At 53.9% G+C, this 12,141-nt stretch overlaps 1 protein-coding gene across 1 annotated transcript in view; it reads left to right on the top strand.

The window, feature by feature from the left end:
* The first annotated feature begins 11,047 nt into the window (after window positions 1–11,047).
* Window positions 11,048–12,141, top strand: part of RGS9 (regulator of G protein signaling 9) — a 63,715-nt gene continuing 62,621 nt past the window's right edge. The window contains exons 1-2 of the mRNA XM_044938484.2: window positions 11,048–11,257; window positions 11,646–11,718. The gene's annotated coding sequence lies outside the window, so the exon portion shown is untranslated. The remainder of the gene's footprint in view (window positions 11,258–11,645; window positions 11,719–12,141) is intronic.

Here is a 12,141-nt window from a genome sequence, read left to right as displayed (position 1 = left end):
GTGACCCTAAGTGATGGTCATGCCCTGCCCGGTGTGGCGGGTCCGTCGTCAGGGCGGCATGTGCAGCGTGGCCTCGCCCCCGGGCACGTCAAGCACCTCTGGACTCATGGGCACTTCCCCTGGGTGCTGGCTGGGCAGCAGATGTGGGTTTCTTTCTGGGCCGGGCTGCCCGAGGATGCGGTCAGTGTAAGCTGCAGGCCCGGCCGGAGCACAGTGGAAACAGACTATCTCCTACCCCAACGTTTCCTTTGCGGAGGCCCCTTCCAGCTGGGGCGCTTGATTCCAACTTCCTTATCAACTCAAGCTTCCTACCCTGATATAAGGAAGCTATTAGAGTCCACTTCCTGGTGTTGCCTTGACCTCCCCTGGCCTTGCTTGCGCTGGTATGGAGTTGTCTCATCAAGTAACCAAGAGAGACAAGGGCCCTGCATAGCCTGTGCCTGGGTGTGACCTGTAGCCGCTTGTGTTCCCTGATGCTCCACGCTTCAGTCCTGCCCATCCGGGCCCTTCTCTCCCACTGTGGCCCGGGGGACGTGGGGAGCACCTTCCATCTACCTGGCAGACGCTGGCTCCGAGACGCTCTGACAGCCAGGTCACTGGAAAGCTCAACTGCTCATCTCAACGTCCGCTCCCTCCCAGTCCTGCCTGGGGGCCTGGGGGTCCAGGAGTGGGGAGCTTGGGGGAAAAGACGGGGTGTGTCTCCTGACAAACTGGATCCTGGTGACCTGGGGCCACTGCAGGGAGCCTGGCCTGAGCCAGGTCCTGCATGTCCTTTAGGGGCCCTCCAACAGGGACCTGCTCAACCATCACTTTACAAGTGCGCCTTCCCGACTACCCTGGGGGCAGGAGGTCGGCAAGGACGAGGATGGAGTATACAACCCAAGGCTGGGGTGGTGTGGGGGAGGGCTGGTTGGAGCTCAGGGCTATCAGTGTTAACCTGCCGGCCTCTGGAAGCAGGGTGCCAGGAGGCACGGAGAGAGGTGCTTTACGTCTGTTCCAGGGGCTTCTGGAAAGACAGAAGGGGAAGGGAAGCCCAGCTGGCTTCTCTCCTGGGAGCCATGAGGCACCCTTGGGAACACAAGAACCCAGCAGAGCCCCAGAGCCTCTGCCTGCAGGTCTGGCGAGGCCTCCCCAGTTGTCTGAGCCCCCAGGGCTCTGGGCACACAGCACCAGAACTGGGTGACCGGCAGCAACCGAAGTGCACTCCCGCCGCCCAGGGGCCACAAGCCCGAAGTCCCGGGGTGGCCAGCTAGAGACCAGGAGCCTCCTTTGCTTGTCCAGCGTCTGCGGTGGCCACATTCTTGGACGCGCCATGCCTGCACACACACCGCTCCGCTCCCACGGCCATTTCTTTCTCTGGGTCTTCACGTCATCTTCCTTGTGTCCAGATTTCCCCTTCTTGTAAAGACACCAGTCATATTGGAATAGCGTCTACCTGACCTCGTTTTAATTCGATTTTGTCTGTACAGACCCTGTCTCTCTATCAAGTCACATTTTCACGTATAAGGGGTGTCAGGACTTGGGTCCATCTTTTGGGGGGACACAACTGGACTCTGGCCCTGGCCTCACCAGGCTATTCTTAGCAAGGCCCTTAGCCAAGGGAGGAGACAGAGACAGAGTCAGAGACAGACAGGGTGGAGCAGGGCCAAGGTGGACATGGCGGGAAGCAGACTGGAGCTCACACAGGGAGGCGGAGGCCTCTAGCCGGACAGCTTTACCCTCTGGCAGGAGTCAGTGAGGATGCACCAGGGCAGGGATGTGGGTTAAAGGTTAAGGGTGCCACGCTTCATACAGAGAATCAGAGGGGTGAGGTCTGCTCAGGGGTGTGGATGAGCCGCAGGGCCCGCCAAGGTCACGGGGTGATGAGTAGCTTCAGGACCCAGATGAGACGGTGACCTGCGGTCGTGCTGATGAGATTCCACAGCCGGTTATTCTCCCGGGTCTCTTATTCTCTCCCACGGGGCACCTCCGCTGGCCCAGGGGGACTGGAGGGCCAGGCTGAGCACCGGGGGCCCAGGAGGCCCTCGAGAAGTGAGCTTGCCGGCTGACCTGGAGTCCAGCGAACCGGGCGGGAAGCGCGGCCCCTGGGGGCCGAGGACCCAAGGGGAATGGCAGGGCCGGGCGTTAGGGGGCGGGGTGGGGGGGGTGGGGGAGAGCTGGGGGGCGTTAGGGGGCAGCGGGTGGTGGGGGAGCTGGCGGGGGGCGTCAGGGGGGCGGGGGAGAGCCGGGGGGCCATAGGGGGGTGGGGGGGTAGAGCCAGGGGGAGGCGTCAGGGGGCGCGGGGGCGGGGGAGAGCGGAGGAGCGAAGCCGGCTCGCAGGCCCGAGCCAGACTCCAGAGTCCGAAGGGCGCGCGTTGCTGGGTGAGGACAGGGTCCCGTGCGGCTGGGGGTGGGCGGCTGACGCGGAAACAGCAGGGTCCCCGAGGGCTGTGAAGCTGGGAAGGGGGACACAGCACCGCGGGCTCTGAAGTCACTCACTTCAGACGAGAGACTGCCCGCGGGGGAGACACCTGGCAGTGGGAGGAAGCGGAGCGGCGGGGGTGGGGGAGCCCCAGGGGAGCGGGGCCTCCAGCCTGGGCGGGGTGCGCAGTGGGAGGCCCTGCGGGGGCTGCTGCTTGGAGTTCTTGGGCAGAGAGCAGTTCGTTTAGAAAGGGGGTCCCATGGGGGTGGAGAGTGTGCGATGCAGGGGCCGGAAGGGGGTGCCAGGAACTTGTGTCGGCCCCGCGCTCCCCCGGGGACGCCCACAGTGCAGCGGGGACCCGGGCCCCTGGGATCTGTGTCACACGCGGGCGCGGGCCAGCCTAGAGGAGGAAGGAAGCGCTCGGGTGAAGGGGGGCTTCGGGGCCGCCACGGTCAGACCCGGGCCGGGGGAGGCCAGAGCCGACCGGAGGTCCAACATGAACCAAAGCCGCTCCCTGCGCTGACCGAGGAGGGCGGTTCGGGAGGGTGAGGGGGCAGCACTGGCTGGAAAATTAGCTCAGATCCCCATGGCCTTGGGGTGTCAGGCGAGGGGCGCCGTCTTCTCCCGGGAGGCAGTAGGGAGCCACAGAAGGTCTTTGCGGGAGGTATGCTGGCAGTCCCTGCGGAAGATAAATTCTCTGAGTTTGGATTAAAAAAAAAAAAATGCTTGGTGTCTGCAGGGCAGCCTTGGCTTTGGTCCCAGAAAAGCTGGCTACCCAAAGAGCGAGGAGGCAGGATAGGACTGCTGCCCCCAAGGTCAAGGTGCTGCTCACGTTACTGGGGAGAGAGGGGGGCGGGGAGAGGGCGGGGGTGGGGGAGGGGGAGGACCGAAGTTCCCCGTCTAAATAAAGAAAGTGAAACTGGCGGTGGCCGTGCAATGGGCCCTCGCAGGTGTCTTCACTTCCTGCCGTCGGTCAGCTTCCTGAACCCTCCAGAGGGGCTCTTCCCAGGAAGACCAGAGCCGGAAGGAAGCAGGGCGGGAACCTTGGAAAGTCCCTGACTAGGGAGCATCACAGTTAAAAGGACATGGAGACAGTGCTTTTCTCTCATAAGGGCGAGGCTGGAGACCTGAGCCTAGTCTGAGGGTCCAGCGGGCCTGCGGAAGCCGGAAGGAGACGGAATCTCCCGGCTGGACCAGGGCAGGGCTTCTTAGCGCAGGCAGCGCTGGAGAGATGCTGGCTGTGGGAAGCCCCGGCTTGGGGGGAAAGGGCTTGCCCGTGGGATGAGTCACCTCCGCCCCAGGACGGAGGGAGCAGAGGGCAGAGTCGGGGTGGGAGCGGCCTTCAGCTCCCCCGCGCCTCCGGTCTTTATTCCACAAGCCTCCTGTCTTTATTCCACAAGCGCTTCACTCGGGAGTCGCCGAGCCCCGCGGCGGTTCCTCTGGACTTCGGACCTGGCCTGCTGGGTTGGAATCTCATCTCCACCCCTTCCTAGTTCTGGGCCAGGCCTCCTGCGGTGTCCAGGTTCTCTCTTGAACACGGAGCGGGTGGGGAGGGCATCCATGTGACATGAAGACTAACTCTTTAAAACACACTTGGGACTTCCCTGGCGGCCCAGTGGTTAAGACTTTGCCCTCCAACAAAGAGGCTGTGGGTTTGATCCCTGTTGGGGGAGCTAGGATCCCACAGGCCTCAAGGCCAAACAAACCAAACTTAAAACAGAAGTAATGTAGTAACACACTCAATAAAGACTTTAAAATAGTCCACATTAAAAAAAAAAAAAAAAAAACACCTTTAAAAAAGGGCCTTCCCTATATTAAATCCAGGGGCTCCAGTCCACCCCTTTCCCTCCTCCATCCCACTTCAACTCACTCAAACTTCTTTTCCTAGATTACATGCGAAGTTCAAAAATTCACTTCTATTTCTATATTTTCAGTAGTGAGCATATATTTACAGGGGAACAAGGAGACTTGTAAAATCAAAGATGTCAATTTTCTCAAACAGAGTCCACCGGACTCCTGCTTAAGGAAGGCAGAATGTGATGTCTTCTGGGGAACAGGGAACGGGACAACGTGGTCCTATTTGCCTTGGATCATTTCTAGCAGGTGTTTCTGGGAAGTGTGTGCCCCAGACTCACTGCAGGAGCGCTTCTCCTTAGAAGATGGAGGGGAATCATTCTTTATCATAGAGGGGCATCCTGGAGGTGACTAGGAGGTCCCGCTTGGCTCAGATCATTCTACGTGGAATTCCTGAAGCCACATTCCCATGTTCCTACCCGTTTCCTCCATCCCCGACTCACTCACTCACCCACCTCACCTGGAAGCCATGGAGGTGCAGCTCAGGTTGAGAAATAGGATGTCCTGTTACTTCTGAACTGAGCTGATGGCTTTCGATAGACAGGCGTGATGTAATCAATTGTCTCGCAAGGAAAGCAAATTTTCATCAAACTCCAATGTATTTTCACCACACTGTTCTCCTTCTCTTATGCATCTTGGACTAAAATAAAACAATGTAGGTTCAACAAACATTTGGATGAATATAGTCACTTATCCTGAAGACCATTTTGACTGCACAGTTTTTCCTTTCTCCCCCCACCTTGTCCAATTCATCAAGTCAACTCCCATTTGCTACTCAAATACAATTTATTTCTATCCCAAGTCATTCCAAAAAGGACTTGTGGCTGACCAAAAGACCAAAACCCAGAGAATGAAATCTCTGGGAGAAAAAAACACGAAAAATTGAACATTCATTCCAGTTCCTGCAAAAGAGCCCGATGCCAGATTTGTTCTGCTGCTCAGGGTGGGAAACGCCTGGGCGCACATCTCTTTTTGATCAAGAAAAAGGATACGTTGTGATTTCTGTCTTCAGGGAACTAAACTTGGAAGGAGATTTCTTTTGTGGTGTTTGTTAGAGAGACAGAATAGACACTGTCTTGATAGTAGTTTGGGGTCAAGTCAGATTTTTTTCGAAAAGAAATTCACGTGCTTTGTTCCTGTAATGACTTTTGGTAACCGCTGGAAACCCTCACACTGTAGATTTGCCCAGAGATGCCGATTCAACATGGGCATTTGAAAGCACACGGGTGGAAGCTCAGACTGGCAAGAATTTTTGGAGGCAAATGTTATTTTGTAATGTATTGGCCATTATTTTATTTGGCATCTTTGAAAATGTGAGCATTGTGTCGTCAGTGTCGTCAGCCAGGTCATTATGATTTTTAATAGGATGCCATTGGGTGAATCCTGTGACATCCAAGTGGGGACTAAGGAGGAGCTGGGAATGTGGTCATTTGGACATGAGTCCACTTAATTTTTGGGGCTTCCTTGGTGGCTCAGAGGTTAAAGCGTCTGCCTCCAATGAGGAAGACCCGGGTTCGATCCCTGGGTTAGGAAGATCCCCTGGAGAAGGAAATGGTAACCCACTCCAGTATTCTTGCCTGGAGAATCCCATGGACGGAGAAGCCTGGTAGGCTACAGTCTACGGGGTCACAAAGAGTCGGACACGACTGAGCGACTTCACTTTCACTTTCCACTTAATCTAGTATTCATCCAAACTCTTGATTCATTTATACCATGCCTCTTTTCGGGCTTCCCTGGTGGCTCAGACAGTAAACAATCCTCCTGCAATTCGGGAGACCTGGGTTTGATCTCTGGGTTGGGAAGATCCCCTGGAAAAAGGAAAGGCTACCCATCCCAGTATTCTGGCCTGGAGAATTCCATGGACAGAGGATCCTGGCAGGCTACAGTTCATGGGGTCAGCGGCAAAGAGTTGGACAGGACTGAGCGACTTTCACTTTCACTTTATGCCTCTTTTCACAGTTGAATCAGTGAGGCATACAGGAGATGCTTAATATAAAACGTGTGTGTGTGCTTAGTCGTTCAGTTGTGTCCAACTCTTTTTGACCCCCTGGACTGTAGCCTGCCAGGCTCCTCTGTCCATGGGGATTCTCCAGGCAAGAATACTGGAGTGGGTTGCCATGCCCTCCTCCAGGGGATCTTCCCAAACCAGGGATCCAATCCAGCTCTCTTGCATTGCAGGTGGATTTTTCACCATCTGAGCCACCAGGGAAGCCTTAACGTAAAATGGTAAGCTATAAATTAGAAATCAAGGCAAGGAAGGAGTTCCCTGGTGGTCTAGTGGTTAGCAAACAGTCTCACCCCAAACTGTTGAGTCAGAATCTGCATTTTGACAAGATCCCTGGGGAACTGCTATGTGCATTAAAGTTTGAGAAGGTTGAAGAGCGGACTCTGGGGAGCGCTGAACAACTCTGACCGGGGACTGGGATTCCCTGATGTCCCCAGTGGGTCAGTGGTAGGTTTGCAATCAGCATCCAGGTGTCCTGAGTCCTAATTACGTTCCTTCTTCCCACCCTACCTCGTCCCCTTCATCTGGGAAATGAGGATGCTTGATGAGATCCTTGTTAGGGTAGTAAACTGTGGGGTGATGAGGGTGGCCATTCGATTTATGATCCGAGCAAGGTCGCCTTAGAGAGTGCCAGAGGACCGTGAGCGTCTTCAGGCTGACGGGCGACTCACAGTGACTCAGGTGGCCACTCTACGCACCTACGGTTCTCTCCTGGTCGACAGAGCCCTCTCACAGATGTTAAGCAATTTAAACAGCAGAAATATCCAGTGACCAGATGATCTTAACATTCTATCTTTTCAATAAAATCTGATTCTCAAGGAAACTACACACACACACAATCTCCTAATAGACAAGTCACCATCTAACCTAATTGAGAAAACAGAAAGCCTAAGACAACAAACAAAAGAGTGGGGAAACAGGTTTGCCAATTATGAGATTCTGAAACCTTTGTGCTCTCCCCATCCCCGTGAGTCTGGGAGCCCGGCTGAAGCGGGGCTTTCCCGCTGTCTGTTATGCTCCGTGGCAGCCGCCTGGCCCGGCTGACGTCACATCTGCTGGCTTTTGGCCAAGTCATCTCCCGATGAGTCAACCAGCCCTATTCCAGCACTTCAGCCTGGAGCTGAGATGTCAGAGCGGCTTGGCAGCACTCCGCTCTTCCGCTGGGATGGGAACCCGATTATCTAAAGCCCGGTTTGTTGACTGCGCCTCTGATGGCAGCCGCCCACGTCCCCTCTCTGCCACAGCGTCACCCGCCACCCTCAGCTGCCCAGCTCTAGGCAAGTCCCCGTTTTTCATGGAACCATGCTGCTGGAGCTGGGAGGGCTCACCCTGTCGGAGACTGGGAGCTCGAGTCACCCCTTTACAGATGAAGAAATTGAGGACGGAGGGAGGGAAGTGGCTGTCAGATGAGACTGCTTTTATTCATTTTGTGCTCTTTCTATTATACTATCTTTAATGACACTAATATTAGTAACAGTCACAACTGGCATCCATTGGTTTTCGTACTGTCTATCACGTAGGCCGTCACTGTGCCATTCCCATTTCACAGAGCGGTTAAGTAAGTTTCCCAGAGCCACACAGTTCGTTGGTTGCAAGTGGCAGTGTGGAGATGTGACCCCACATAATCTGACTTCAGATCCTATTCTCTCACCTCCACTGACTACTCCAAGAGTCCTCACATTATTCTGGAAAGATATAGGACTCAGACGATGGGTGTAATGGAGCCACTAGAGACGGTAATTTTCAACAGTCCCCCAAAACACACAAGAAACTGTGGTTTATCTGACATTCACCACGTGTCAGTCACGGTTCTAAGTGTTTTTAAAACATTTTTAAATCTCATATGGGAGTATAGTTGATTTACGGTATTGTGTTAGTTTCAGGTATACAGCAAAGTGATTCAGTTATACGTATAAATATATATGTCCATTCTTTTTCAGATTATTTCCCATTTGGGTTATTATAGATTATTGAGTATAGCCTCTCTTTGTGACCCCAGGAACTGTAGCCAGCCAGGCTCCTGTGTCAAGGAGTTTTCCAGGCAAGAATACTGGAGTGGGTTGCCTTTTCCTGCTCCAGGGGATCTTCCTGATCCAGGAATCGAACTTGCATCTCTTGCGTCTCCTGCATTGGCAGGCAGATTATTTGCTCTTGCGCCACCTGGGAAGCCCTCATTAACACTCTCTGCTGTATACAGTAGGTCCTTGTCGATCATCTATTTTATTTATATATAGTAGTGTGACCTGGGATAACCACGATGGTGTGGTCACTCACCGAGAGCCAGACATCCTGGAGTGTGAAGTCAGGTGGGCCTTAGGAAGCATTACTACAAACAAAGCTAGTGGGGATGATAGAATTCCAGCTGAGCTATTTCAAATCCTAAAAGATGATGCTGTTAAAGTATTGTACTCAATACGCAACCAAATTTGGAAAACTCAGCAGTGGCCACAGGACTGAAAAAGATCAGTTTTCATTCCAATCCCAGAGAACGGCAATGCCAAAGAATTCAAACTACTGCACAATTGTGCTCATTTCACATCCTAGCAAGGTAATGCTCAAAAATTCTTCAAGCTAGGCTTCAACAGTACATGCACTGAGAACTTCCAGATACACAACCTGGATTTAGAAAAGGCAGAGGAACCAGAGATCAAATTGCCAACATCCACTGGATCATAGAAACAGCAAGGGAATTCCAGCAAAACATCTATTTCTGCTTCATTGACTACGCTAAAGCCTTTGTGTGGATCACAACAAACTATGGGAAATTCTTAAAGAGATGGGAGTACCAGACCACCTGATCTGCTTCCTGAGAAACCAGTTTGCAGGTCCAGAAGCAACAGTGAGAACCGGACATGGAACGATGGGCTGGTTCAAAGTTGGGAAAGGAGTATGTCAAGGCTGTATGTTGTCACTCTGCTTATTTAACTTCTATTCAGAGTATATCATGTGAAATGCTGGGCTGGATGAAGCAGAAGCTGGAATCAAGATTGCTGGGAGAAATATCAACAACCTCAGATACACAGATGACACCACCCTTATGACAGAAAGTGAACAGGCACTAAAGAGCCTCTTGAAGTAGGTGAAAGAGGAGAGTGAAAAATCTGGCTTAAAACTCAACATTCAAAAATTAAGATCACGGCATCTGGTCCCATCACTTCATGGCAAATAGACGGCAAAACAATAGAAACAGTGTCAGATTTAATTTTCTTGGGCTCCAAAGTCACTGTGGATGGTGACTGAAGCCATGAAATTAAAACACACTTGCTCCTTGGAAGAAAAGCTATGACAAACCAAGACAGTGTATTAAAAAGCAGTCATTACTTTGCCAACAAAGGTTCATATAGTCAAAGCTATGGTTTTTCCAGTAGTCATGTATGGATGTGAGAATTGAACCATAGAAAAGGTTGAGTGCCGAAGAACTGATGCCTTTGAACTGTGGTGTTGGAGAAGACTCATGAGAATCCCTTGGACTGCAGGGATTCTCAAACCAGTCAGTCCTAAAGGAACTCAACCCTGAATATGCATTGGAAGGACTGATGCTGAAGCTGAAGCTCCAATAATTTAGTCACCTGATGCGAAGAGTTGGCTCTTTGGAACAGACCTTGATGCTGGGAAAGATTGAGGGCGGGAGAAGGGGCGGCAGAAGATGAGATGGTTGGATAGCATCACTGACTCAAAGGACATGAATTTGAGCAAACTCCTGGAGACAGCAGAGGACAGAGGAGTCTGGTGTGCTGTGGCCCATGGGGTTACAAAGAGTTGGACATGACTTAGTGACTGAACAATGAATGTGGGCTTCCTGGTGGCTCAGCAGTAAAGAATCCACCAGCAATGCAGGAGATGAAGGTTTGATCCCTGAGTTGGGAAGATCCCCTGGAGGAGAAAATGGCAACCCACTTCAGTATTCTTGCCTGAAGAGTCCCATGGACAAAGGAGCCTGGGGGGGCGACAGTCTATGGGGTCGCAAAGAGTCAGATATAGCATATGCATGCGCGCACGCACACACACACACACACACACACACACACACACACAGAGTGTGTGTATGTTTATTCCACATTCCTCATTTTATCCCTCCCCCCCCTTTCCCTTTTGGTAACCATCTTTGTTTTCTATGTCTGTGAGTCGGTCTCTATTTAGTAAATCAGTTTATTAGTATCACTCTTTTAGATTCCACATATGATATTTGCTAAATGCTTTTCATATGTATCAGCTCAGGTATCCTAAAACCAAAACCAAAACTCCCCTTCCCAAAGAAAAACTCACAAGGAGGGGGCAGCAATGGCACCGCTGAGATGGGGAGAATGAAGCAGAGAAAGGTTACATAACTGGCTTGAGCACAGCGAGTGGCCATCTGGGGGTTCAGAGCCAGTCCACCTGGCAGGGGAGCTGCACTCCTCCCAGCTAACCGCACTCCACTGCCGGTTCACCGGGTTATTCATTCTGTCCTCGCAGAGCCCGACACACAGACAGGTGTCACTTTCCATCCACTCTTCTCCAGCGAGATGAGGAGACAGACGCTCAGAAAGTTCAAGCAGCTTGCTAAGGCCCATGCAGGGAGCTGGTGGCTAGGGATCCAAGTGCCGGGGCGCACTGTTCACGCCCCTGGGCCTTAGTGCTCGGTCAAAGCTCGCCCTGGACCACAGAGCATGCGGGCGCCCTGGACCACAGAGCATCCTGGCGCCCCGGGCGCACCTCACCTGCGGCGCCCCCGGCCCGCCGGCCCGACACCGCCCCCTGGCGCCAGGTGGCCGCCAGCGCAGCGCTCGCCCAGGCGGGCGCGGCGCGCTGATTGGCCGGCGCGGATTCGGGCTCCCGGGGGCGCGGGTCGAGGGCGCGGCGGGCAGCCTCGCTCCGCCTGGGCTCGGGACCGCGGGCGCGCTCTCCGGGGGCTTCCCCTTCCGTCTCGTGCGTCCCGGTTCTGAGTCCCAGGGGCCAGGATGACCATCCGACACAAAGGCCAGCAGTACAGGCCGAGGATGGCGTTTCTGCGGAAGGTGAGCGCGGTGCCATCCGCCAGGCCCGGGAGGAGCGCGGGGACCACCTCGGGGAAGTGCCGGCGGGGACGTGGGCAGGGCTGGGGGCGGGTCTCGTGGGGTGGGGGGCGTCCTTTGTGGTCTTAGTAACCGCAGTATCTAAGCTTCCACGCCGCCTCTTGGTCCATGTTGGACTACACGGGCCCGACTGTCCTAAGGGTGTCTACACGCCACACTTGCTCCGAGAAGCTTCCAGTGACCCACGGGGGGAACCTGCATAGGAATGCACCTGGCATTGCACTCCTTTCTTTCCCTGGATCGGGCCCCCAGCCCTTACGGCCACTTCTGCGCATCAGACTGCCCACCGGACACTATAAAGATAGGTTTGACTAGTGTCCCCATTTTACAGGTAAGGAGACTGAGGCGAGTGAAGACCAACACTGGAAGAACTGTCGGTGTGATACAACAGTCTCCTTACAACGGTAGGAGCATAATGCAGTGTCTGGTGGGAAGGGGCTTCCGATTCTACTCCAGGAGTCGGGGAGGACCGCGGAGAAGGGCGCCTTCAATGTGAGACCCAAGGATGCTGCATCGGGCTCTGCTGGGCCCAGGAGAGGCAGAATGAAGACCCAGGGGATGCGTCTTGTCTGTAGGGAGCCCTCTCCGGTTGGTGGGAGCTCCCCCTGGCTGAGATCTCTGTGGAGAGTGCCAGCCACCTAATGTGAGAAGCATTGTGAGCAGTGGGAGGTGGGCGGGATGTTGAAGCCATCCCTGCTGATACTTTTGGGGACTGTCTGGATTCCTTGAAACATTTGCGGTCACACCTCGGTGAGCCGGAATCTGGGAGTGGTAGCGCCAGGCCTGCCTGAGGCGTCAGACAGGCCAATGATAGCTGGGAAGCTGTG

Source organism: Bubalus bubalis, chromosome 3, assembly GCF_019923935.1.
Source record: "Bubalus bubalis isolate 160015118507 breed Murrah chromosome 3, NDDB_SH_1, whole genome shotgun sequence".
NCBI lineage: Eukaryota > Metazoa > Chordata > Mammalia > Artiodactyla > Bovidae > Bubalus > Bubalus bubalis.
This window is presented reverse-complemented; position numbering and strand designations above follow the sequence as displayed.